Source organism: Macrotis lagotis, chromosome 1 (assembly GCF_037893015.1).
Source record: "Macrotis lagotis isolate mMagLag1 chromosome 1, bilby.v1.9.chrom.fasta, whole genome shotgun sequence".
Taxonomy (NCBI): domain Eukaryota; kingdom Metazoa; phylum Chordata; class Mammalia; order Peramelemorphia; family Peramelidae; genus Macrotis; species Macrotis lagotis.
In genome coordinates this window covers 568534995-568549348 of record NC_133658.1, presented here as the reverse complement: position 1 = coordinate 568549348, position 14354 = coordinate 568534995, and positions in this window count along the sequence as shown.

Sequence of the window (14354 nt, the reverse complement as noted above, 5' to 3'; positions counted from 1 at the left end):
AATGATAGGCCTGCAGCTTGAAGTCACATTTGCAAGATGGTTATGTCACAGCAATCATTTCAAAATGAGAACTCCGAGTATACAATCTTGTAAAATCAACAATTATTTAGAAAGATTTTTGACATTATCAATTTAAAGTACTGTTGTCCTAATGTATCTTCCATGCTTCCAGTTAACAATTAAATCACATAAGTTAAATGTGTCATAATAATGTTAGGTTGTTTAATTTGAAAAGCTGCATTGTCATGGAATTGATATGAACTAATCAATGGCTAATCAGTTTAAACAGCAATTGTTACTGAATATATTTATGAGAACTTAATTACTGCTCCATGGTGTCTTGGCAAGTTGGGAGGATTATTAAAAATACTAAAATGTGTCAAAAGGCAACATTAGAAAGCCCAGTGGACTATGAACCTATTAAGCTTTTAGATTTAAGGCATTTTTACTTAGACATATCATCAAATCCTAGTGATAACTTGCAAAATATGTTAATTAGTATTACTGCACTTCCAAACAAGAAAGACACATTTTTGGCTTATTTGAATATTTAGAGTAGCTTGCATATAGCATGGAGGTCACAAATTTCCTAGTCTTGCAGCCAAAGAATCTTGATGTCAGTGATGTTGACAATTTAGGCAACTCTAATTCTATTTGGTAGTTACATGAATTAATGGGCCTGTTTCTTCATTATTAGATGATGGGATTGACCTAGATGATCCTTAAGTTCCTTTCTAGCTTCTGTACCAGGAGTAAGTACAGTCTTATAAAGGATAATGAAAATCACATGGCCCCCCACATCTGTCTTTTTGGCATGTCATAATGTCTGAAATTCTCACCATAAGACATGTTTCTTCAGGTTAAGCTATTGAGTCTCTGGGAAATTCCTGTTAAAAAAACAAATTTGTTAACTGGCAAGGTTACTCATTAAGCCATTAGCAACAATAGTATTTTAATGCAGTTTCCTTTATGGAAGCTAGTTTTATCTTAAACTTTAGGGAATGGAAGAGATAAGTTTTCATGACAAGGAGGATGAGAAAGGTCACTAATGGAGCCTCTTTCTCAGAGTGGATGAAACAGGGAAAGATCCTGGAACTGGAAAGATTTTTTTTTTTCTTTTTCAATAGTAGGTATGTGGGGGGGCAGGGGGGGGGCATTGTTTATAGATATCAAAGACAGTTTTGTCCCGGGAGGTAGAATGGTGTAGGTTGACTGGAACTAGATTTGAAATCAAAGGACTTGGGTTTCACCTTCAAAGCTCTGTCCCTTACCAGTAGTGTGACTATCAAAATTACTTTACCTTTCAGAAACTGTACATAGTTTCCCTTCAATCTCATGAGATGATCAAAACAAGAACTTTATAAACTCTTTAAATGCTATGTGAATGTGAACAATCATGCTTATTTGTTGTTTTTAAATTGTTTCAATTGAGTCTGACTCTTTATGACTTCATTTGAGGATTTCTTGGCAAAAACAGTGGAGTGGTTTGGCCTTTTCCTTCTGTTCATTTTACACATTAGGAAATTGAAGGAAACAGGGCTAAGTGACTTGCTCAGGGTCATATAGCTAGTAGGTGGCTGAAGTCACATTTGAATTCGGGTCTTTCTGATTCTAGTCCTGCACTCTATTGCACTACCTAGCTGCTGCCATTATTCTTATAAGAACTTTTAAATTGAATTTTTTTTCAATTCAGCCATCTTACAACTCCTGTCATGCTTACACCGGTATGCAAATGCATAGCCTCCTGCATATAGAAGATTGATAACACACATATTATATATAATTTTCTTTAGTTCTGTTTCCTGCCAAAATCAGAAAAATAAATGATTTGAAAAACCCCCTTAGATTCCTTCACTGACAGTAAATGCTCAAACTCTTTTTTGTAGCTTCTATTGGCTTTATTTCCTTCATTGATTCTATGATGAACCCAGAATATCAGTTTGGCACAAGGAAGTCTGAGCCCTACTTCTTATTTGAAGCTACAGTAAAGAAAGGAATAGGGAACGTGTGTGTGTGTGTGTGTGTGTGTGTGTGTGTGTGTGTATGTACGTGTTAGAGAGTCTACAGTTTATTGGCAAGAATATCAGTGTCTTTAGGGCTTTTTACTTTGCATCTGCTGCATTCTTTGTTAGCAATGATGAAAGGTGAGATTTGTGTATAAATATATTTTTCTCATTCTACCCTAGTCAGCCTGTAGCAAATAGGGGGAGGAGGACGATGTGACAGAGTATAGATCTCAAAAATAGGAATCCAAGAAATTAAGCAAAGGAAAAGGCATATTTGAAGAGGACTGATAAGTGAATGAGGTGTTTATTAAATCAAAATTGAGTGTGGCAAGTATATATCTATAGAGAGAGGGCAAAAAAACAAACCAGAGCATCTATTTTAAAGAAGGGAGGGATGGGAGATGGGTACTTCAGTAGGGGAGAAAGAAATGAATTTCACAGAGATGTCCTTTAGCCCACAAGTCACCTCAAGAAAGCTATTGGAGGAGGGTATTTTTTCCCCTCCATGTCTATACTCTTGTCATTTCCACATCCATTCCCCTAAAGAAGACAGCAAGGGGTGATTGATATGACAATTGAACCCCAAACACATAGGTTGTATTTACAAAATCAGATTCCCCTAAGGACCCTAACAATGCAACTAAGTTGGTAGACGAGAGCTCAGTTCAAGTGAAACTCTCTGGTAAGAAATAAATTGAAATTTCAACTAATCCTTTGAGAAGAGATGCAGGATTTTGTATCTGTGTGATCACATCACCTGTAATTTTCATGACCCCAGAGTAATGCAATTTAAGACTTTCTCAAAAATTAGCCTTATAGAGATTCAGTCAGTGAAGACTTATACATGAGAAAATCCCACCAACTATTTTGCAAAGAGAAGAAACAGTTAGCTAGTGTGATCACACTAGTCTGGCAGTGTGAAGGATCTTGATTTTTATTGCTGTTAGCCAAGTGAAGGAGTAGTGCCATGAAAACAAAACTTATAAAAGAAATTGGACACTGTCTAACCCTTCAGGCTAAGGCACATGAGAGTGTCTTTTATTACTGTAACAATATATGGATAGACAAGGAGAAAAGGAAAAGTATTTCCCTGCCTAAGAGCAGAGAAAATGAGCTTCAAAAAACAGAGGGGATTAATTGAGAGTACAGTTTCTATATATAGGGAAAGTGAAGTGAAGAGATGAAGTAATTATTTAGATAATTAATGTTGTTAATCTAAAACTCCTTATTTGGTAGGCTGCATTAGCACATTGGCTCTTCACATAGGTCAGATTCTTCCCCCTCTCCCCCCAAAAGAAATGCCCACTGCCATTTGCTTCATTTTAACTGTTTAGACGTGGACCAGAATATTCACCTAACAAAACAGGATTCTCAAAATGGGGAGAAGCTTTCCTTCCTCCAAAAATAAAGTAAGATGACCTTAAAAGTCTAGCCTTTAAGAATCAATATTTACAGAGAAGAGCTATTGCTATTGCTTGGACAGCCCAGTGGAACATGAAATCTATATCAGTTCATTAAAAACCTAGACTTCTCGAGGCCCATCTGTAATAATGACAAGTAGTGATCAATTTTTATTGCAAGATATACCTATATGCATGTATATGCATACTCTTGTACGTAGTATGCTCTGTAAAGAGCTGAATTATTTCAATAGCTCCTCTCCTCTCTCAAAATTTTTGAAGATTCATGGAGTCTGTCACACAATTTTGTTGAAATGGGTCAATAGCTGAGTAGAAGAGACACAGTTACTGGATTTGCAGAGTGATAGAGGAGGAAGTAATCTCTGATTTATAGACCTTAGTGATTGAGTCTAACTACCTCATTTTACAGATAAGAAAATGGAGGCAGAAGAATAAAGTAATTTACCACAGGTCACATGTTTCTAAAGCTCATCTTGGTCTACATCCTCAATTTTACAGATGAAGAAATGGAAACCTAGAAAGATGAAGTGAATTAATTACCAGCTTCATTGAGCTCCTATGTGTCAATGCCCAAATTAAAACCCTGAACTTCTGATTGTATTCTAGGACTCTTTCCATTACACTATGTTTGTGTTATAAGAATCAAAGTATAAAGAATGAAATTGGAAGCCATCACTCTAGAACACACTGCAATCTAAACATAGCACTATAGATTGTCAGGTTATCCCTATTTTGCTAAAATGTCTTGCTCTTATATTGAGTCCTGATTGAGTTTTCCCTGTCCAGTGTTCTCAGACCTTAATGTGCTGCCCACATGTCCTAAGCATAAGTCATAATGCTATACAATAATGGTATCTAGAGAGGAAACCACTAGCAGAGGTTTCCTTCTGGGAAGACTCTAAGGCTCCCAATTACTCTAAATCAAGAGAGAAGTCAGTCAGATTTGAAGGAAGGATCTTGCATTCAAAATCAGCAAGGAGAGAAAGGTTTGATGAACAGATGAAGTTTCTGGACTTGTCAGAACTGTTGAAAACTGTTAGCCATCAAATGCAGCATATCCCTATTTTCCCTTTAGGTATTGATGGGATATACTAACAAATTTACTTTTCTTTCTCTTGTTAAAAGAAAAGCAAGCTTCTCCATGGTATCCTGTCACTTTAAACCAATTTCAAATCAGATTATTTGACCTATGGAATCTGGAGAATCCTCACTTAATCCCTGCTCAGTTGGACTTAACCCAAGGCTAGGAAGAGCTTCTTGGTAAAGAGATAGGAAGTCTCTAACTAGTCCCCTCTCAAAATGTTGAAGATTCATGGAGTCTCTCACACCATTTTGTTGAAATGGGTCAATAGCTGAGTAGAAGAGACACAGTAACTAGATTTATAGAGTGATAGAGGAGGAAGAAATCGCTGATTCATAGTCCTCAGTGGTTGAGTCTAACTTCCTCATTTTACAGATAAGGAAATGGAGACATGAGAATAAAGTAATATATCTCAGGTCACATGTTTCTAAAGCTCATCTTGGTCTATTTCCTCAATTTTACAGGTGAAGAAATGGAATCCTAGAAAGAGTTACTATCTTAGCCCTTAATGGGAGAGTCTAAGTACCATATCTTCCTTAATTGAACTTCAGTTTGTTTCACATGTAGAAGTCATGATTGTCACAAGGGAATTATTGCAAAAGGTAGTGCCCTTCACGGCTTTGGAAGCAAATGGTACAGAGAGTATGAAACTCATTACTCATGGAGATTGTCCAGGGCTCCTTGGGAGAGAGTCAGAAGGCCAGGGTCCTTGAGCAGTTTGAAATCAGGTCCTTATTTCCGTGATTCATTGACAATCTACTCTAGCGGGACTGGCTCTATGAATCTCAGCCTCAGCTGCAGTTGTATTCAGAAACAATGAGGATTTCATGTGTTAATTTTTTTTTTCTTGACTGTGAATAAATATCAGATGTTGCTACTGACCCTTCCTGAAGATCTAACCATCTTGGTCAAGTGGTTTATTGTTGATTCAGGTTGAGATTTTACAGTCATGAAGTATTTATTGAGTACGCCCACCATGGGTACTATACTAGGTGCTAGGCACAGATCAATCTGAAAGTGCATATTTCTTGAATTTAAGACCAAGGCTTTTATGAGCCCATTGTTTTGTTGATTCTGCAGTCAGAGGGACTGACATTAGTATTACCAATAACATATTGTCACAGGGTGTTAATATGTCTAATACTTTGGTATTTCAATGGATTTGTGATCACTTCCTGTGGTTTTCCCTAGTGATTGGTGAGGCCCTGGTCCATATTAGCATATCATGAGATGACCTGGCAATATTAAATTACTTCACTCCCATCTCTATTTTTCACTATTCACAGTTCTCTACTTCCTTGCCCATAACCTTGCCTTTACCAGGCTACTCTTCTCCCTAAATTCCCCAACCCCTGTCATCTTTCCAACTACTCTTTCTATGTCGTCTTCCACATTATAATGTATGCTTCTTGAGAATAGGAACCATTGCATTTGTTTATGTTGGTTTTTTAATATTTTAAGTCATTATTAATTTTTAACAATTTTCTTTTTCAATTTTGAGATTCAAATTCTCTCGCTCCCTTACATCCCCTCCCCACCTCTGAAAAGGCAAGCAATATAATGTTGTTTATATATGTGAAATCATGTAAAACATATTTCCATACTAGCCATATTTCAAAAAAAATTAGAGAAAATTATACTTCACTTTGCACTCAAAGTTTATCAATTCTCTTTCTAGAGGGGTATAATATTTTTTCATCATGAGTTATTTGGAAAGGTCTTAGATCATTGTATTCATCAGAGTCATGAAGTCTTTCACAGTTGGTCATCATTATTACATTGCTGTTACTGTGTGCAATGATCTCCCAGTTTTTCTCACTTCATTTTGCATCAGTTTATATAGACATAGTCATGTTTTTTTCTGAAACCATCTGCCTTGTCACTTCTTAGAGTACAATAATACCCAGTCACAAATTATGTTACAACTTGTTCAGCCTTTTCTCAATTGATGTGTATCCCCTCAATTTCCAATTCTTTGCCACAGGAAAAAGCTGCTGTGAATGTTTGTATATATAAAGTATACATATGTATACAAGTCCCTTTCCTTTTTCTTTGATCACTTTGGGATAGAGATCCTTTAAAGGGTATGTACAGTTTTATTGCCCTTTTTGCATAGTTCCCATAGTATGGGCATAGAATGTCATTTAGGTATAGAGAATACTACTAGGCATAGAGAATACAACAATAATTCATTGGTGTACCTATTTTTCCCTTGTCTTGTCCAATATTTGTTATTTCTAATAGGTTTGAGGTAGTTCATCAGAATTATTTTGATTTGTAATTTTATCAGTAGAGATTTAAAGAATTTTTCATATGGCTAGATATATATAGAGAGATATGTAGCTCTCTATCATCTATCTATCTGTATCAGTATTTCATCAGTATGCATATTACCAGGAAAATATACATTTTATTAAACTTTATTCTTCAGTTCTTGTCTTTTTCTTCCCATATACTCTTGCTGGGGAACTTCCTTATATTTATACCTTATTAAGTTTTAAATGATTCCAGATTATTCTCAAAATTTGGTCAATTATCTTCTCTTTTTCAAATATTTTACAAATATATATATATACTTCTGAAGTTGATGTGGAAGGTACCCTAACTACCATTCTAGCAGGTCTATTGAATTGAGTGTCCTTGGGACTGAATGAAAAGAATAAGCATTTATGAAGATTCTACTATGTGCTATGCATTGTTCTAATGACTTTAAACAATTATTTTATTAGATCGTCAAAACAATTTTGGTGAATTTATGTTTGAGGAAACTACAGCAGATGTCTCTCTCTCTCCCTCTCTTCAAGGCAATGGGGTTAAATGGCTTGCCCAAGGCCACACAGGTATTCCTGACTCCAGGGCCAGTGCTCTATCCACTGCGCCATCCAGACACCCCTCTTAGTGTCTCTTATTGCCTATGTACCATCAAACAAGTCATTCAACCTATCTAGACCCCCAATTCTTCATCTATTAAAACAAGGGAATTGAACTAGATGATCACCAGCCTTGAATCAATAATCCTATGAACACTTAGTGTTCATGTTAAAAAAAAATTTTTTTTGGAGGTCATAGATAGTAAAGTGGGTATAAACAGATAATTGCAGGATTTTTGTTTACATTGGGTGGTTATATATTTGTTTGCTATTATTGCCAGTCTCAGCAAAGTACAAAGCTTGTCCCATCCCCACTTTTCATTTTGTTTCTTTTCCTGAATGATGGACTTGGTTGGAAAAGGGATGGAGGCGACTCCTAATACATTGGATTATTTATCTTTTCATTTAGTAATTACTGCATGGCAGCAAACAGAGGTGGCTCTGAGTGAATGTTGACATCTAATTTTCAGGTTCTGTGTTGCTCTGATAAAGGTAGATCTCTTTGGTTTTCATACACAAACTTTCACTGAGGTAATTATGTTCAGCTCAATGAAGTATTGAGCAGGGTTTAACACTGGCATGTCACAGTGAGTCCAGAAAGGAGACTATGTTTCTAGTTTAGTTGAAGGGCCAAAAGATGATGTCATTTAATAGGCACACAAAAGCAGTAAATTGTATTCTTGAAATCTCTCTCTATTGGTAAATTATGTCCCTTTGCTTCTCCTAGGCCTATCATAAAATATAAATATAATCCACAAAGAAAAGTCTCCCCCAACTTTTCAGAGCCTGCATGTACTACATTGTCTCTGTGGGTAAAATAATACCTTCTGGATACACTAGAAGATGTTCTAGTTATGCTAAAGAGACTTGTAATCAAGTGGTAAGATTTAATGATGAGTGGTAATTAGGCTGATTGGCCCAAAGAACCTGGCTGTAACAATAGACAAGGACCTTGGGACCCTGACTTCATGAGGGATACATTGTTGTTTTTGTCATTTTTCAGTCATGGCTAACTCTTCATGATCCCATTTGGAGTTTTCTTAGTAAAGATACTGAAGCCATTTTCCCAGGAAACAGGCAAACAGGCTTAAGTGACTTCCCCATGACCATAAGGTCAGTGCATGTCTGAGGCTACATCTGACCTCAGGAAAATGAATCTTCCTGACTCCAGGCCCAGCACTGTGTCACCTAGCTGCCTCTCCTGAGTGATTTAGGAAGACACAAATTAGTTCAACAAAAAGATTTAAGTGACAGTGGAGGAGGGTTTTCTAGAAATGGTGGTGATGCTTGGGGTACCACTAAGCCTTGATAATTGACTCATAGGATCATACTTTGGAAAAGACCACTTATGCCAATTCCCCAATTTTATATGTGAGGAAACCAATGTCCAGAAAGTTTACATCATTTGGTCAAGGTCATCACAGGTAGTAAATGAAATCCTCTGACTCCAAATCCTTTGTACTTTTAATTGTGCCATAGGTTTTTTTCCCTCTAGTTACAAATTCTGAGCATTCACGCTCTCTCCCGCCAAACTGTTCTCAACCAAGGTGAGGCTCTTTATGGATCATTTGTACAAAATTCCCTCTTTGCAATTCCACATTTTTCTCAAGGTATAGCTTGAGGTGTTTGGGAATGATGCTTCCCACCATTTTCCAGGACTTATCAATCAATCAATCAACAGGAGAATACTTAATGCAATTAGCATGGCCATTCCTCCATTGATAGATATACTTGTCCATCATCAGGGTTCATATTCCAACCTTTTCAACTGGGTAAAATCTGCCAAAGCTTAACTCTAGAGCTATAGCCTTCAAGAAGCTAGGCTCATCTTCACACCTCACTAAGCAATCAGGATAAGACTTTCATGAAATTAGGTCTTTATTTTATTGTTATTCAGACGTGTTTTGGTTGGTGAGAAAAACCAGTCAATCAATAAATAACAATAATCAGCAATTTAGCAAGTATTTATTAAAAACCTTCTTTGTGGCAAACACTGTGCTAGGTTCTGGGAATATAAAGACAAAAGCAAAGCAGTCCTTACTCTCTGGGTATTTGATCTTTAAAGGACAAGGCTTGTGCATAAAATATACATAAAACACATATGCCATAACATTTGGGAGGGAGGGAGAGAGAGAGAGAGAGAGAGAGAGAGAGAGAGCATTAGCAACTTTCTTTTGTTTTTCTGATTCCTCTGCCCATTGAAATTTAAGCTCCCTTAATAAATAGTATTTATGAATTATGGTAATCAAAAATATTTATCAGTTTTAAAAAATATCCCTTTAGGTTTCTGGCATATACAGTTAAATTAAAATAATTAAATGCTTACTAGTGTCAAGTACTATGTATGCTTAGGGGCTTGGTGAGATTTAAAACTTAAATAAGACATAGTCACAGAAGCAACTTTTAGTCTCCCAGGGAGATAGATGACTCATACACAGTAATACTAAAATACTCATCAGTATATGACCAGCTCCCTAGAAAGGTTCCACACCAGGGGGGCACAGGTCATTAAAATGTGGGATTATTTTGGGGAAGGGTTCAGAGATTTCTCAAAATAAATCTTGTTCCTTGAATGCCATCAGGGTTTTGTGTTAAGAGCTGAAATAGAACTTGAGAATTTACCTGGTCCATTCCTTTGCCTTGAGGCAAGATCTTAATTTAACTGAACCTACAGTTAAAAAATATTACAATTTTTAGAAGAATTGGAGAAAAGAGACAGAAGAAAAGGTGAAGGTGATCATTATATTCCTTCCTGTTCAAAATTCATGCATTGAAATGTTATTTTTTGGAGTGTGTGTGTGTGTGTGTGTGTGTGTGTGTGTGTGTGTGTAGTAATAGGAACATCAGAAGATCCTAGACTTAGTGCTCCAAGGGATATTACAGATCTCTTTATTATGTTCCTTCAATTTAGAGATGTCACAACTGAGGCTTTCAAGAGATTGCATTACTGTCCAAGTTAGAGATAGGAAGTAGCAGACCTGGGATATGAACCCTGACTACAAATCTCGAATTTTTCAATGATATTCCCTTGCCTTTTGATTACTTCATCTAAGCACCATAGTTTTTTCTTGTGGTTTGTTTTGCTTTGTTTTCTTTTTTTCCCTCAAGGCAGAGTTAAATGACTTGCCTGAGGTCACATGTCTAGTTGGTATTAAGTGCCCAAGGTCAGATCTGGACTGTGGTTCTCCTGACTTCAGGGTTAGTACTCAATACCAAAGTTTACTTTATCTTCCCCTCCTTCATCCTGCCCAAGCTCATCTGCCTTTATTTTTCTTTTCCCCTATCCTCTTTTATCTTTCTCCCTTTTTTCTTTAGACTCTCTCTTCCTCTTTCACTATTTTCATCTCCACATTTCAGAGCCCAAAGATGTGAATTGTTTTCTTGGTCTGTTGGATAAGTTTTATTGCTATTTCAGCCTTTAAATCTCTGCCATTCCACCTGCTCAGGCATAGAGATTTTCTTCCACTGTCTAGTGGAACCTTCTTTGCCTCAGCTTTCTCATCTTTAAAATGACCCAGAGTAGGAAAGGGCAAACTATTCCAATATTTCTGACAAGACACCCCCAAATGTGCTTGTGAGAGTTGGACATGACTAATTGACTAAATAATTATTTTGGTTTTTCCTGTGCTGAGTATAGCAATTTTGTACTGATAAGATCCCAATCTAGTTATAGAACATATATAAACACATAGGGATAAAATATTACCTTTTCCCTCTTTCTACCAATGTCCCTGATCTGTCATTCAGCATTAGGTCAGTCAGGATGAATTTAATTGGTTGCTTCATTTTTGTCAGCTAGACTGATGGTAATTAACAGTTAAGCTAGCCAATTAAAGAGGATTCAGAAACTACAATATGTTTTCCTTCTCTCCTCTAACAATTCAGTATAAGAAAAATAAGTTTCAGATAGTTCTTTATACATATAAAGTGACTGATGCCATTCAAGTCATACCTGAACAACAGAAGACATTAATAAACTTTCATACAGTTTCTGACTGTCTTTCTTGAAAATTCATAAGAACTGTTTTATAGAGTAAGGGAATTAGAGTTGGTTCTTTGTCATCCTTCAATATCCCCATGTGTTTATCTTCCCAATTGGACTTTAATTTTTCATCATCTAGATTCTTGGTATACAAAGACAAAAATAAAGTGTTTGTTTGCCCTGACTTGATTGTAATTGTCCTGGAGGAGACACCATGCATCTATATTAATTCATACATAGTAAATACAAAATATTTTGGCAAGAGGACCTTGGTGCTTATTGGGTAACATGGCATCTCATTTGCCAAAATAGTTCATATTTTGAATTATCTAATTAGTCTGGATTTTTAAAAAACTATTACTTTCAAGTCTCTTATTTCTTCTTTGGTACCACCAAATATTCTATCACCTGTTAGATAGTGATGCTTGGCCTATAGCTCCCCAGTTTCAACAGTCAGTTTTCACAGGTATAGATAACTAAAAGAAAATCTATCTCTACTTTCCCATTCAATTATGCATTGGGTGGCATATCACGTATGGCCACAATGTCATTTGAATGTGACATTGGGAAAATATCCATTCGAGAATGCTTGGAAACTTGGCTTTTTATGTGAATTAGCTGCCGAGTTGGTTTTGGCTTGTTGATTTTGGATCGAAGACAAGCAGATAGACCAAGCTAGGGGTGGTAACTGAAGGGATTCAGTGGCCTAGGATAAAAGCTTCTCCCTTTAGCCTTGCTATATTTTGCTGCTTTGTTCAGTTCATTGAATTGTCTCTTGCAAAATAGATTAAATGTTTCAGCAAGTGATAAATTGTGGTTATTGATGGGCCATTCAGTTGCATGTTTCCAGTGATTGTTGATTGGTAGGAGATGTTACATGATAAATTCCAAGCTGTAGACAATTTTTGGATCAATCAGGAAAGGTCCATGTGCTACCTCTGACTTCTGTGTTTTTGGTCTCTGACTTAAAGAAGGGAATAGTACCCAGACCATCTATTAGTTTTCACCCAGGACTGAATGACTTTGGCTATAGCATGCATGTTAAGGCATTTTTTTAAAAAAAATGCTTTTTGGGCCTGGGCAGAAAAGAGTCTATTTTAAAACCATTACTGTCAATTCTGCATTTTTTATGCTAATGAAGGGGAGCAGTGGTACATGGATAATCCAAAACAGTGGATAATCAAAATATCATTTACATTTGGCTCTGTGCTACATCATATCAATTTGGCAGCAGCAGACTTGCCTCTTTAATTACGTTTAGCTGAGACTGGTATTAAGATGAATTTTCATTCCTTGAGCATAAACCAAATTGTGGAGCTTTGGAGAATACTCAGAAGCATATCAGAAGCAAGGGGAGTTAACTCAGGATTTTAAAAAAATTGCTAGGAAAATAGGATTAGAAGTAATAACTGGTAGAAGCAGCTAGATAGACCAGTGGTGAAGCACTGGGCTTGGAGTCAGAAAGTTCAGAATTCAGATTTGTCCTCAGATACTTAACTAGTTGAGTCACATTGAGCAAGTCACTTACCATCTATCTGACTCAGATTTTTCAGTTTCCTAGAAGATGGGAATAATAGCAGAACTTGTAGGGTGGTATTGAGGATCAAATGGGATAATATTTGTAAAGTACTTATCACAATATTTGGAACAGAGTAGTCTCTATTGTTTCTATTCAGTTGTTTCATTTATGTCAGACTCTTCATCACTCCATTCAGAGTTTTACTGACAGAGACCCCAGCATGATTTACCATTTTCTTCTCCAGCTCATTTTACAGACGAGGAAACTGAGGTAAAAAGTGACTTGCCCAGGGTCCTACATCTAGTCTGTGTCTGAAGCTGGCTTTGATATAAAAAAAGATGAGGCTTCCTGCTCTCAGTTCTGGCACCCTCTTCATTGTACCACATGCTACTGCTCAATATACATGCTTATTCTCTTCCTTTCAACTAATTCTTATCAGATAGAGAACTTCAGTAGGTATCTTTAATAGTCATAGGATCTTTGAATTTTATCTCTGTATTATAGTTCTAGTATTATTTCTAGAATCTATATGTAATTCTAGTTCTGCTACATGTTCTTGGTTAAGTTCCTCTGAGTTTCCGAATCTATTAGATGCAGAGAGAAGAATAACAGTCATATACAGTGGAAAAGGTTTTAGATTCCAATTCTGAGAACCCAGTTTTAATTTCACTTTTTAACTTTCTAAATGTATGAGTCACAATGTCTCTTAAGACTCAGCTTCCTTATCTTTAGAGTGGGGGAAGTGTGAACTTGATTGATCTAGTCTATGAACCTTCCAGCTCTTGAATTCTTATGCACCAGGATAGATTTGTGCCTGGCTTAGCTAGTCATTCATGTGGTATCTTTTGTCCTTCTGGAGGAATCACAACATAGATTCAGAAGCCAAACCTATGCTAAATTCTATTCACTGATCACCCACTGAGTGAAGCAGATGATTTTTCCCCCTCCCATTCTCTTTTAGTGTTGGTTTCACTGTAATGTAGCCAGTTGTAGTAAACAACAAGCTACCTCATTAACAACTTCACAAATACAAAAATACTCCATCCAAAGAATGAGGCTGCTGTATCTAACCCCAAATAAGAGGGAGATTCATGATGACATTACTGTTATTGATACATAGTTGTCAATCTCTAACAGTGCACATGTGACAATCTATAAAAATAGTTAAGCATATTTCCCTACTTTCCCTTTCTTTCTTTTGCCATGGTTAAGAGTCAAGGCAAATGAACTGTGAGGGCAGGAAGGGAGTAGATAAGAACCTAATGAGGGCTTCAACTTCTCTCTTCAAGAGCCTGTGGGTTGATGAGGTTGTCTAGGCCATTATGTGCCAGTATCAAAGCTGGCAGCCTCTTCCTGTCAAAACAGTAAAATGAATGCATCACAAAAAAGTGGGGGCAATAAGGTGGTACAGTGGATAAAATACTGGTCCTGGAGTCAGGAGGACTCTCATGTCCTTTGTAGCCCTAATGCCAAAT